This window comes from Onychomys torridus, chromosome 21 (assembly GCF_903995425.1).
Source record: "Onychomys torridus chromosome 21, mOncTor1.1, whole genome shotgun sequence".
Taxonomy (NCBI): domain Eukaryota; kingdom Metazoa; phylum Chordata; class Mammalia; order Rodentia; family Cricetidae; genus Onychomys; species Onychomys torridus.
In genome coordinates, this window is record NC_050463.1 from 4118818 (window position 1) to 4133515 (window position 14698).

The window sequence follows — 14698 nt, forward strand, 5'->3', positions numbered from 1 at the left end:
AGTTCTTTTGTTGTTATTGTTGAAATCTAACTTTAAACCATGGTGGTCTGATAGAACACAGGAGGTTATTCCAATTGTTTTGTATCTGTTGAGATTTGCTTTGTGGCCAAGTATGTGGTCGATTTTAGAGAAGGTTCCATGTGGTGCTGAGAAGAAGGTATATTCTTTTTTGTTTGGGTGGAATGTTCTGTAGATATCGATTAAGTCCATTTGAGTTAGCGAATCTGTTCCTGGCCAGATCCTCTATGTGTGTTAGGTAGAGCTGGAGATTTGTAATTACTGAAAAGATTTCTTTTTATTAAGCTCTAAGAGTGTATTCTATGGTTGCCTTAATCACAGTCAGGGCATTGACATTGCTGTCCCACTGAATCCAATCCTTAACTCTTGGATTAATGGTTTGTAGCACCACACAGTCCTGAAACAACCCATTTGAGTAATGGACTGGGCTCTCCATTGCAGTAACAGGAAAAGGATTTGTGTGTGGAGCAAGGCTTCTTCCTTGGGACCATAACAGAATGAATAGTTTATTGTATATACTGCATGGGGCAACACAGATAGTCACTCATTCTATCCCATCACATCCTTCTTTATAACAGAGACCCTTGCAGCTCATTTGACTTAAACAACTTGTAATCTAGCCATTCATTGCCCAACCTGGATGTAAGCTTGAACTCCTGAAATTTCCAACTGAGCCACACTCTTATGCTGGTGTGTAAAAATCTGGTAAGAGGATAGACACAGGGCATTTGTTGTAATTTGTTTGTCAGCATACAACATTTATCAGCTAACATTTTACAGGAGACAATCTCATATAGTCTCTAGTTAATGGCATTACCTCTTCCAGGGAAGGGCCTATGGTATTTTAATACCAATATAACTAAGTGCCCTTTTAGTTATTTTTATCTCTTTTAAAATGTCTGTGATGAGTCTTCACACCCATGGCAACTCCTTTATTTCAACTTGGAAGTAAAGGGTTTATTTCATTTTACAGTTGTAGTCCATTATGATAGAAAGTCAGGGTAGAGACCTGATTACAGGAACTGAAGCAGTGGATATGGAGGAGTGCTGCTTACTGGCTTGAGCCTCATGACTTGTTCATTCTAGTTTCTTTTCTTTTTTTTTTTAACATTATGTGTTTATTGATTTTTTTTAAATTTCATACACTGTGCCCTGATTTCAGTCACTTCTCATTCCTCCCAGGTCCACTCTACCACCTTTACACCCTACACCCACCTCAAAAAAAAAATAAAAGAAATATATCAAGTAATATTTGTCTTGCCCACATACTCATTGGAACCTGGCCATAGTCCCAGTGGCCATCCCCTTAAAGATAATTGAGTCCCTTCCTTACCCCTGCCTACCAGGGGCCATCAACTGTGAAGAGCTAAGTTCAGCATCATTATCACAATTTTTTTTTTTGAGCTGAGTATCAAACTCAGGGCCTTGTGCTTGCTAGGAAAATGCTCTACCATTGAGCTAAATCCCCAACCCCATTATCACAATTTTTAAGGACTGTCTTCAATGGCTTCCTGTTTAGACTGTTTCATTTTTTGAGGTTGAGGAGAGGTTGTTGCCGAAGCCTTCCCACACCAGGAGAAGTGGTGGAAGCAGATGTGTGCTCTTCCTGGGGCTATGGGAACTGGAGGCCAGATTTTCAGAAGTCCTTTGAGGTCCCCTGTTGTCCTGTGAGGTAATGTGAAGTCCTGAGTGATCCACTGGAGTCCCTTGTAGTCTTGAGGTTCCATGAGTCCAGTGTTGTTCCTCCCATTCCCAAGGCATGCTAGGGAACCTGCAGCTTCTGAATGTAGTCACTCCACAGGCTGCACCTGGACAGAGCCTGGAATACCAGATATGAAAATATCCTTGTTGTTGATCTTACTCTTCAAAACATTCACATGTGCTGCTTTTATATCATCATGGAAAGGAGATTTGCCACCTCTCAGAGTTCCAGTTCCTCTAGTGTCCTCTACAATATATGCACTTGGCCCTGAACATTCAGGTGTATTCTGTGCAGGGTGTAAAGTCTGTTTCATTAACAAATTTGCATGTAGATGACAAGGTAGTCTAGTCACATGTGTCAGTAAGGCCAGACTTACTGTGTTTCCTGGCCTCAGAATTTGATAAAATTGACCCTGTTTTAATTGTGATTTTGTTTCTAAGTTTTTGCTGATATTTTGTTGATCTATCTATTCTTTTCCAGAGTTCAGACTTTATTGCAGTTGTATGTAAAGTTTTGAAGTCAGATGGTGTCACTGTGTATGGTATTTACTCCAGGCTTACATTCTTCATTTTTTTTTTTTTTACTCATGATGACCTTTTGTCATCATTTTTCTGTTGTTGATAGCAAAAGAAATAGATATACTTTTAATTGGAGTGTTGCTGAATCTATAGCACAAATTGTGCACTGAAATACTATTTAGGCTTCCTGTCTACAATCATGGAATTTCTCTCTTTTGATCATGTTTCTTGATTTATTTAATTACAATGTTATAGTTTTGGTTACAGATACTTGTCACATTTCTGTGTATTTCTGGCTTATTTATCTATTATAACATATAAGAGAAATGAGGATATATATATATATATATTGGTTTTTCGAGACACTATTTCTCTGTAGCTTTGGAACCTGTCCTGGACTAGCTTTGTAGACCAGGCTGGCCTCGAACTCACAGAGATCCACCTGCCTCTGCCTCCCGAGTTCTGGAATTATAGGTGTGTGCCACCACTGCCCGGCTGGGTATATGTTTTTAATTGTACATTAATTTATATCATGTGTATGAGTGATTTTCTTCCATGTATGTATGTGTATCACATGTTTGTTTTATGCCCATAGAAGACAAATGGAGGCATCAGATCCCCTGCAACAACATCAAAGGATGATTATGTGCCACCATGTTGGTGATGGGAAACAAACCAAGGACTTTTACAAGAGAAACAAGGCATGTTGTTAACTGTTGAGCTATCTTTCCAGTCCTAAACTTGACAGGTTTTCAAAACTCTGTGTGCGTGTGTGTGTGTGTGTGTGTGTGTGTGTGTGTGTGTGTGTGTACATGCACGTGCACAAGTATATGCCAAACAGAATGTGTTAAGAGAGTTGAGCTTTGCTTAAAAATTTGTCTTAGGGTGTTGGGGGATGACTCAGTAGGTATGCTGGATAGATTTAGTCAGCATGACACAAACTAGAGTTAGACTCTCCTGCAGGCAAATCTATATGGTATTTTCTTGATTAATGATTGGTATAATGGGGCCCATGCCACTGTGGGTGTTGCCACCCTGAGTAGGTCATCCTGAGTTGTGTAAGGAAGCAAACTGAGCAAGCCATTATGGCAGGAGGGCAGTAAGTAGCATTTCTCCAGGTTGAGAGCATATGTGGAATGCACAGGCCTATGGTGTATATGTTAGCAAATTTGATCCTGGCCAGCTCCTCTGAGTGTTAGCCAGAGCTGGAGGCTTGTTATTACTGAACATATTTTTCTTAATTAATCTCCAAGTATGTGAAGTGATTTCTCATTGGGAAGGCACATCAATTCCAGAACTGTTTTACCTTCAAACTTTCAGAAAAGTATTTTGAGGCAAAGTTTGTTATGTTAACTCACCTTGCCTCAATCACAAAGCAGACTATCTGTTTACACTGTAAAGATGTGTCTTTGCTTAAGGTGACTTCTGTTTTTTTTTTCTCCTTTTTTTATTTATTGTATTTGTGTTTTAATTTTACACATCAGCCATGGGTTCCCCTGTCCTCCCCCCTCTCGCCCCTGCCCCCAAACTTCTGATTTGTTTAATAAAGAGCTAAGTGGACAATAGTTAGGCAGGATAGAATAGGCAGGACTTTGAGGCAGAGAGAAACAGGGAGGAGTAAACTAGGCATAAGAGTTCACCAGCAGACTTGGAGCAAGTCTGATGGGCCTTACTAAGAAGAGGTGTCTGAGCCATGTGGCAGAATGGAGATTTTAAAATAATTTTAAAATTAAAAAATCCTAATGATGTTTTAGAAGCTAGTTGGGGGAAAAGCCTAAGCTAAGCCCAAGCTTTCAAATTAATGTCTCAGGGTCATTAGTCACTGTGGGCTGATAGTCCAACAAAAAAGCTTGCTACAGATCCCAGTGTTTAGGCCCAAAGAAAATTGTCCCTGCTGTTCTACTGAGTAAACCTCCTCAATTCTTGACTAAAGGTTTATAGCTCTACACACTTCTAAAACTACCCATTTGAGTCACAGAGTAGGCTGCCCAATGTACTAACAGGGAAAGGATTTTGTGTGTGGAATATAATTTCTCCTTTGAGGCTGGAAAAGAGGAATAGTTTGTGTATAATGCAGTAGGAAATAGATTAGAGGTCGCTTAAGGCATTAGATAGATTAGAGGTTGCTTAAGTTATTGACCTGCAGGTGCCTCTGTTATAAAGAAGGATCTGATAGCAAAGGATGGGTGCCTTTCTGTGTACTTTCCCAGTATGTATTAATTCATACAATATGAATGAAGGAAAACCAAAATGGTGGGTGTGCAATTTGGGAAAGTTGCCATGAATCACTGAAAGTTCCAATTGGACAACCCTCTCATGTTGGTAAGTGCAAACCTGGTTGGCTCACTTTAGTCTGGTGAGAGACACAGGGCAATTGGGTGCAACTTGTGTGTCAGTGTACAGTACTCAACAGCTAACATTTTATACTGGGCAGGGTCAAACAGTCTCTAAAAATATGAATTTGAGTTCTGTGCAGGATGATGAGTGTAGATCTATTTGCATTCTTCTACATGTAGGCATTCAATTTGACCAGCATCATTTTTTGAAGATACTGTCTTTATTTCAATGTTTATTTCCAGGTGTTCAAAGGAGTGTGGGTTTACATCTGGTTCTTCAGTTTGATTTCATTATTGGTGTGTCTCATTTTATGCCAGTATCATGTGGCTTTTATTACTATACTACTGCATTATAACTTGCAATTTGGAATTGTGAGAATCCCAACAGTTCTTTTATTGTTCAGGACTGAATTATCTATTCTGGGATTTTGAAGTTGAAAATTGACATTTCAAAGTCAATAAATAAGTGTGTTTAGATTTTGATGGGGATTGAAATGAATCTGTAGATTCCTTTTAGTAGGATTGCCATTTCATTTATACTATGTTAGTCCTATCTATCCATGAACATGGGAGATCTTTTTATCTTCTCATATCTTCTTCAATTTTCTTCTTTAAGAACTTGAAGTTTTTTTCATACAAGACTTTCACTTGTCTGGTTAGAGTTACACCAAGGTACTTTATATAATTTGAGGCTATTTTGAAAGGTGTTATTTCTCTGCTTTCCTTTTCAGTCCTTGTTGCAAGTCACAGGGAAAACATAATGGAATTCAGTTACTAGCACAAAAGCTACTACTTGGAAAAGTCAAGGACTTCTCTAAAGGTTAAGCCATGGTTTAAGAAGTCTTGGTGATATTTTAGTATATATATACTAACCAGTCATTAGCACTCAGTTGACCTCCTCATTTATCACTCTCATTTTGGGTTATAAAAGAAAGCCTGACAGTCACTGCCTCAGGAAAAATCCTATCTACCTTTATGACACGGGTAGAATTCAAGCCTGGTGACCTTGCTCAGCCAGAAGATTGCTATTGCTTGGGTTTATAACTGGATTCCTGAGAGACTTGGGGTAAACTGAGAGAGTCAAAGAATTGAGAGGGAGAAGGAGGATTTTGACTAGAGAACTTGAGGGCAAGACAGATAAAAGAGAACAGAAGAACTAGATGAGCAAAAACTGGAGAGGAGCAAACTAGATGGGAAAGAACTAGATTAGAGGGCTAGAAGAGAGTACTAGAGGAACAAGATGGAAGATGAGGAAGAACCAGATGGGGAAGAACAAAATAAGAAAGAAGGAGATGAAAGACGAGCTAAGATGGGAAGAAACTAGATGGATGAGAACCTAGATGAGGCAGAACTAAGATGAGAGAATTAATATAGAACTTAGAGGGACAGCAAAGAAATATAGAGAGAAATCAGGCAGGAAAGGAGCTAGACATGAGAGCAGAATAGAAGCTGTGTAGAGAGAGAACTGACACAGAATATGTGTATGGACTAAGGAGTTGTGTGTACATAGATTCATTTCCTTTCATCAAAGATTAAATCATCAGTTGGTTGCAGATTCTTCTTGGACACTGGGAGAGTATTAGAGAGGAGCTAGACCCCCATAGTCCCTGTTAAGTCCTTTTATCATTTATACATAGGCAAGCTAATGATTTTTGTGAGTTAATTTTGTATCCAGCTACTTTTCTGAAAGTGTTTATCAGCCATAGGAGTTCCCCTGTGGAATTTTTAGGGTCACTTACATAAACTATCACATCATCTTCAAAGAAAAATACTTTGACTTCTTCCTTTCCAATTTGTACCCCCTTGATCTCCACCAACTGTCTTATTGCTCTAGCTAAGACTTCCAGTTGTATATTTTACTGATATGGTGAGAGTGGACCGTTTGTCTTGTTCCTGATTTTAGGTGAATAACTTTAAGTTTCTCTCCATTTACTTTGATGTTGGCTATAGGCTTGCTAAAAATTGTCTTTATTTTGTTTAGGTATGTTCCTTGTATACTTTATCTCTGCAGGACTTTTCTGCATCTAATGAAATGATCATGTAGTTTTTTTTCCTGTTTCTTTATATGATAGATTCCATTTCTTAATTTTTGTATATTGACCAATCTCTGCATCTTTTGGATGAAGCCTACTTAAACATGTTGAATGATCTTTTTGATGTGTTTTTGGATATGGTTTGTGATTGTTTTATTGACAATTTTTGTATCTATGTTCATAAAGGAAAGGGTTATATAAATCTCTTCACTGGTTTTTAATGTGGTTTGGGTTTCAGCATATCTGTGGCCTCATAAAATGAATTAGACAATGTTCATTTTGTTTATATCTTGTGAAATAATTTGAATAGTATTGGCAATAACTCTTTGAAACTCTGGTAGTATTATTCACTAAAACCAGCTGGCCTTGGGCTATTTTTGTTGGAAAATTTTAATGATTGCTTCTATTTAATGGCCCTTCTTTAAGGATCATAGGTCTATTTAAGTTATTTACCTGATCTTCATTTAACTTTAGCAAGCAGTACTTACTGAGAAAATTATCCATTTGATTTAGATTTCCCAATTTGGCTGAATTTCCTTTATGAACACAGATACAAAACAGGATTTTTAAGTATGTCCATATGAATTTCTGGATTTCTTCTGTCTTTGTTATGTCTTCCAGTGCTTATTATATTAATAGTGCAGGTCACTACACCCAGTCACAGAGCTTCCTACTAAAATGTCACTTCCTGGAGGATATAGCAGGGTTAAAAACTCAAGGCTAATTTCAGCTATTTACTGAGGTTGAGGCCAACCTGGACTACTTGAAACCCTGTCCTTTAAAAACAAAAGCAGGTTTGTGTGGTGATGTACAAATCTAATACCAGGACTCTGGAGGCAAACACAGAAAGATGGAACCAAGTTCAATCTAGTGTTTGCATCAGGTTCTAAACTAGTCAGGCCTACATAAGGAAACCTTGTTCCCAATAACAAAAGATGGCATACTTCATAAAAAAGAATACCCACAAGTGGCCTTGCAAGTGTGTTGTTGTGGAATATTCTTTTTGTTCACTGTGAAGATGCTTGTTTCACTCTGGTTTAATAAAAAGCTGGCCGGGTGGTGGTGGTGCACACCTTTAATCCCAGCACTTGGGAGGCAGAGCCAGGTGGATCTTTGTGAGTTTGAGGCCAGCCTGGTCTACAAAGTGAGTTCCAGGAAAGGCGCAAAGCTACACAGAGAAACCCTATCTTGAGAAAACGAAAAAAAAAAAAAAAAAAAAAAAAAAAAAGCTGAACAGCCAATACCTAAACAGGATTTTCAGTTCTGGGAAGAAAAGTGGAGTCACCAGCAGATGGAGAGGAAGCAACATGGATGGAGAAAAGTTAACTGAGCCATGTAAAAAACATAGATTAAAAGATATGGGTTAATGTAAATTGTAAGAGCTGTTTAGATACAAGCATAAGCCATCAGCTGAGCTTTTGTAATTAATGTAAGTCTCCCTGTGATCACTGGGGATCTGGAAGTCCCAACAAAAAGGTCTGACTACACAAGTGTGTGCAATACTTAAGACATCAAACTTGGAAACCAGGTGCTAGCATATATAAAGCTCTGGGTCCCATTGCAACACCTCATAAAAACATCTTATATGAAATAGAATCCTTGATGCTAGTCTGGAGGCTTGCATTACAGGTATGTGCCACATGGTCAGCTTGATATTGTTTAAAATTTTTCTGAAGAGCCTGGGAAAAGAATTTTCCAAAGAGCCTAGTCAAACAGAAGTACTAACAGCAGAATGCATTTACACTCCTCTTGCCCCAGGAGTTAAAGCCAGAAGGATATAGGCTCCAACAGCTTCTTTATGTTCTCTCCATCATCAGAGGTCACTCATCTGGACTCCCATTTATTCCAATTAATTTGAATAATCACTGTGCTAGCTAGTTTTATGTGAACTTGACACAAGCAAGAGTTATCTGAGAGGAATGAGTCTGCCTTAAGAAAATGCCTCCAAAAGTCAGGTTGTAGGCAAGTCCATAGGGTATTTTCTTAATTAGGGATTGATTGGGAGGGACCAGTGGTTATGGGTGGTGCCATGCCTGGGCTGGTGATCCTCAGTTCTGCAAGAAAGCACGTTGAGCATGCCATGGGGAGCAAGCCAGTAAGCAATACCCATCTATGGCCTCTGCATTAGCTCCTGTCTCCAGGTTCCTGCCCTGCTTGAGTTCCTGTCCTGACTTCCTTCATTGATGGACTATGATGTGGAAGTGTAAGCTAATGAAACCCTTTCTTATCCAAGTTGCTTTGTTCAAGGTTGTAGCTTGGATTCTAATGCCTTCCTTGGGGGAGGGGGTGAGAAGGCGAGGCATCAATGACACAGAAACCAAGAGTCTCTTGAAAGCAAATAACGAACTCCTTTATTCAATAACAGGGAAGGCCTTATATACTCTCCTCCAAGTGCCCAGTCTGTGTGGTTGTCCCTCATTGGCTGGGTATGATTAGGAACTCTGACAGCTCCTGTTGCTAGACCCTCAGGAAGACTCCAGGTTGGCTCTTAAGAAGTATGTTATGTACATGCCTTGGCTACTGGTCTGAGCCACTTTCCTCAACCCTATGAGCCTGTCCTACTACATATCCCACCCTTTTATTTTATTACATGGGTACTCAGCAGTAGTTCAAGTTCTTTGCTCTAGCCTTGTTGACCCCACTTCAGGGGGACTCAGCAACTGGACTGTGCCTATCTTAGGTTGGCTTGCCAAACAAGCTCTTACCCATCTTTGACTACCAGCCCTTGAAAAGCATCCATCTCTGGGGAGTCATCCTGGGTGGGGAGTGTCAGGCAGTAGCTTTTTGAATTTCAGAAAGCCAGGCATGCATAACATCCTACGGAGGGCTATGAGTTGTATGTCTAAGAGCCATTGACACCTATAGAGTTGCCTTAGTGGCTGCCTGTTGTTGTTGGATGTGCTGTAGGAGACACTTAAAAAGAAGAAAGATCAAAAGCACCACCCTGCCAATCAAAACTTAAGTGAAATCCAGGAAGGATCAAACAGCCTCTTTATATCATGCTAAACCTTTTTAAAAAATAAAAAGTCAAAGGCCGTAGCCTGTGCTCTTGACTTATTTAATTGGAAAATTTCATGTGTTAGCTATAATGGATAATATAAAAACTTAGCTGACCATGGGCCCTTAATATATTTAGCCAGCTCCTGGCCTGCTAAAATAATGTTCCTCATCTCAAAAGGCATCATACAAAATGAAGAAAAGCAAGGCTCCACAAATCTTAAGCCTTTAGAGGGGCAATCAGAGCAAGAAAGGGGAGTATATACATTACCCATCCTGGGTGATTTTTTTCCTTGGTGGAAGCAGGCTGATCTATGGCCAAGTGTACATCTCTTCCTGGGACCCATATTGGCATAGTGGCACTCTGAGGAAAAACATTAGCATACCTGTTCCCACAGGTTAGCAGGGGGACTGGTGGCTGCTATTGGAGGGACAAAGGATCTCTCCATCTCAACAGGGACAGGAGTGTGTTCTTTGGCAGAGACACCTAGTGCTTGTAGCCCAGGCTGAGCCCCTTGTAGGGCCTTGAAGGCCAGGTCTGAGACCTTTTGAAAATAGGCATTCAAACCATTCTGTGCCAGGTGCACAGCATGGACATATTCCCCATGCCCTGTGAGCATATCATAGGTCACTGGGATGTTAAGCAAGATATTTGTCCAGGATTTGGATTCTGCCTGATTATCATAGGCTGATCTCCAACTGAGAAAGATTGCAGGCTCCAACACAGCTTTAAGCAAATGGTATCAATGGAAATATATATATATATATATATATAACTCTATCAAACCCTGAGCAAGGACCTGCTGAAAGTAGGGGGAATCTGAGCCTGACTCATTGGCTGCCTTTCAGATGATGGGGAAATCAGCTATAGGGGTGGGAATCCATGGCTGGTCAAAGGCATTTGGGCCCATATTGACTGGGAAGGCTTTGATGGGCCTATGGACTGACAGTAGCATAGGCTGTGAGGGTTGTAAGACGTCTGGCACTGAGAAAGAGTAGCCACCTCCTGAGGCAGGCTAGTATTGGGGTAGATTGCCCCAAGAATACTGTGTCAGAGGGTAGCTGCCAATGGTGGTGGTGGAGCAGAGGGGGTAGTAGCACATAACTTAATGACAGTTGTCTTCTCTTTGACAGATTTGGCGGGACCCAAACTGACAGCTATGTTCTCTTGACAGATTTCAGGTAGACCATATGGAAAGCTATGTTCACATTGCCAGATTTTGGGAGGCCCAAACTGACACTTATCTTCTCCTTGGCAGATTTTTGCAGTGCCCAAACTGACAGATATCTTGGGACACAAACTAACAATTACTTTCTCCTTTACAAATATCTTGGGGCCCAAACTGACAATTACCTTCTCCTTGACAGATTTCTCAGGGCCCAAACTGACAATTACATTATCCTTGACAGATTTCCAGAGGCCCATACTGACAGCTAAGTTCTCCTTTGACAGATTTCACAACCATAAAATGCAAAGATAATCAGACACCCTCCTTTTGAAAGACAAAAAACAAAAAACAAAAAAAACAAACCACTTTTCCTGTTCACATCTGTTTCTTCACTAACTATGCACACAGTAGCAGCAAATCCCATTTCATAGTCAGATACATAAGCAATCAGCCCAATTTCTGGGAAGCTCTAGTTTAATATTTCTTATCTTAGCATGGTCACACAGGCCTGAAATGCCAATACTTAGCAGGTTGAGGTGGGAAGATCATGAGCTTGAACACTGCTTGGCTATATGTCCAAGGATAGTAGTCTCAAGAGCAATGGTTAAATATGTATTTGTTGAATATGACTTTTTTTGTGAATTAGGTTGTTGGCATTCTATAGATTATGTGACTTTGGACAAGCTACTTGCCACTACAGGCCTTAGTCTGTTCTTTGTAGATGACCAGAACAGTTAAGTCAGAGAAATGAAGAATCAAGACTGTTCTAGCACTATGGACATTAGCACCATATCAGGCCTCTGATCACATGCACCCCCACCCTGCCATTCTTCCCTGCTTGGAACAGAAACCATCCCTCAGTGTAATATTTTGGAAGAGGGCTCCAGCATCATTTCACACTTCTACTGTTTGCTGTTGCCCAAAATAATTATTAGGCCTCTTCAACCCCTAAGGATGTTTTAAGCAAGCATTAAGGTACCAAATCTACAAAAAACAGCCTAAGATTTAAACAGCCTGTTCTGTTCAGATTCCCTCAAGAGGCAGATCTCCCCCTTGACACAGATAAGTCTCAATAAACCTCATCTCTCATTTTGTCCAGGTTCCTCATTTTATGTCACCCCAGCTTTCCTGCTTACTTTGAGCAATTGGCTCTGGGCCCTGGACTTTCAATACACATTCATGTAAAAGATGCACAAGCAATGAGGTATTCATTCAGACAGGAGCTTTCTGATAGTAGGAAAGGTTGAGGAGCAGGGAAGAGAGATGGAGGGGGGGGTGAGTTTTCTCCTATGAATTCTTTCTCCTATGAATAGTTGTATCCCAGCCTAACCTAGATGTTTTATTCTCCCTATGTCAAGTCCTTGGATTACAGGCATGTTTATACAATGCTGGGAATCAAACTGTGGCTTTATTACTATATGGTACATGTTCCTAAAGGCAAGCCCTTTACCAACCAAGCTATATCACTACCCTCTTTAAGAAATGTAAGTGTTATATGTCTTTATTTCCAGAAGTCATGATGCAGAAGCAGGTGGCCCCCTAAGACTAGCCTGGTCTATAGAGCGAGTTCCAGGACAGACAGGACTACACAGAGAAACTCTTTCTTACAAAAGAAAACAAAAAAAAAAGAGAGAAAGGAAGAAAGGAAGGAAGGAAGGAGAAAGGGAGGGAAATTTAAGTGCTAAAGCCAGGTGTCTGAACACATAGCTTAAATTATGAAAAAGGAGTAAGACTTCCTCTTTGCCCAGACCATGAGCAGGAGTCAAGCAAATAAACAAACATGCTCCTGCTCCCAGAAAAAGACAGGTAGAGGGTTTTTCTTTGTTTTGTTTTTGTGGGGTTTTGCTTTGCTTATTTCTGTGTAACCTGTCAGAGCTTGTTGGGGGCCACAGAGGTTTTTCTAATGATATCTGAGCTTGCTTTACACAGCAGGGCTGCATAAGGGGATGGATTGACCACATGCATGGTTAGCAGATCTTTGGAAAGGTTTGCATTTGGCTGTGCTTGGGGAAGGTCTTTTGCTCCACCCCTTGGCATTTCTATAAATAGCCCTTTAGCAGAGACAGAAGGGGCTGGTGAGTTTTCACCCAGACCCTCCTAGGCTATCTTGTGTGTCTGGCTATCTCTCTCCTTTATATTACTATCTAAATCTCATCTCTCACTCCCCAAGAGTACCCTGGCGGGGGGTGGGGGGAAGAGGTATGGAGTCATGGGAGCTGTTCTCCCACAAGAGCCAAAAGGATTTGGGTTCTCAACAAGAGGCAGGTCTGAAGCCAGATGGTTCTCATAACAGTGAAAGCTGCTGGTCAATATAGGCGGAGAGAACTGACAGAAATTCATAGAAACAAACACACACACACACACACACACACACACACACACACACACACACACCCACACACACACCCCACCACCACCACCACCACCAACAACAACAACCAGGGGTGGCCACCACACACTCATATGCCTGAACACATGGGGGTAATCCAGTAAAGTTTCACACATTCCAGACACTGGATCAGCAGCCACACCCAACTTCTATGTGTCCTTTCATGGTCCTTTGAGGTTGTCAACTTGACTATATCTGAAAGAACTACACTCCAGAAATGGAGGGCACACTTGTGATATGGATCTTGAGGCAGGAAGGCAACATGCCTCATGTCTGGATCTTGAGGTTGGAAGACGTGAGCTTTTGATCAGGATCTTGAAGCAGGATGACACATGCCTTTAAGCCAGATCTTGAGGTGGGAAGTCACACCTTTAGTCTGGGCTGCGCCATCTGCTGGAAGCCTATGGAAGGACAATGAAAAAAAGAAGGGTTCGTTCTTTGCCTATTTTTGCTCATCTTGTTAGCACATCTATTCCTTCACTGGCATTAAGGCCCACTTCTTCGGGATTCCAGCATACATAGAGAATCAGATGAGACACCCATGTATCACAAACCTTAAAAGTTCCAAACTGACCTTTGCCGATGCTTTCTTGTAACACGATGGTCCTGGCAATTCTTCTCTGAACAAGCAGTAGTAAACATTTTGTTTTAGGTAGCAGCATCAACGCAGTCACCAACATGATGAGAAGGAGCCAGCAACTTGGAGCAGCAACCTCCATGGTCCCACCACCACCGTTTGTGGATCAGGTCAGGCCCTGGCTGCAGCTTCTCCTTAGCAAACCTCCTAGGCTGATCTCAAACTCGGGATCCTCCTGCCTCTGCCTCCTTTAGTAAATCCAGTGTGCCACCACAACTGGCAATGTTGTAGCTTGGGTTTGAGCTGGGTCCTGCAAGGCCACAGGCAAGCAGCTTTTTCATGAATTTGTACGATGAACGTTGGGCACCAGATGTAGCATGAATCTTAAAAGTTCTTATTAATAAAAACAAACCCAAAGCCAGGTATTGGGGTGAATGCTAGAAGACTAGAAAGGCAGAACAAGCCACAGCTACCTCACCTTGCCAGTTCCTCAGCTGATCCTGTTTCCTCAGACTAGAAGCCTCTGTGTCCTCATATGAATGGGTCTCAACTGAACTGCTTCTCAAAAGTCTGAAAGCTTAACCAGCTCTAGTTACTGCTATTTATGCTCCTCATGCCTCATATACCTTTCTGCTTTCTGGGATTAAAGGCTCATTTCCTGGGATTAAAGGTGTGAGTCACCATGCCTGGCTATTTCCAGTGTGGCCTTGAACTCACAGAGATCCATGCCTCCAGAAGGCTAGGATTAAAGGTGTGAGTGCCACCATTTTCTAGCTTCTGTATCTAGTGGCTGTTCTGTTCTCTGACCCCAGAAAAGTTTATTAGGGTGCATAATATTTGGGGGAACACAATACCACCACACACCCAGCCTCATAGGACTGAGAAACTAGTAGATTTGTGGACTTTCCATTAACAGCTGGCTATTGTTAGACTGCAGCATGTAAATCATTCCAAATAAA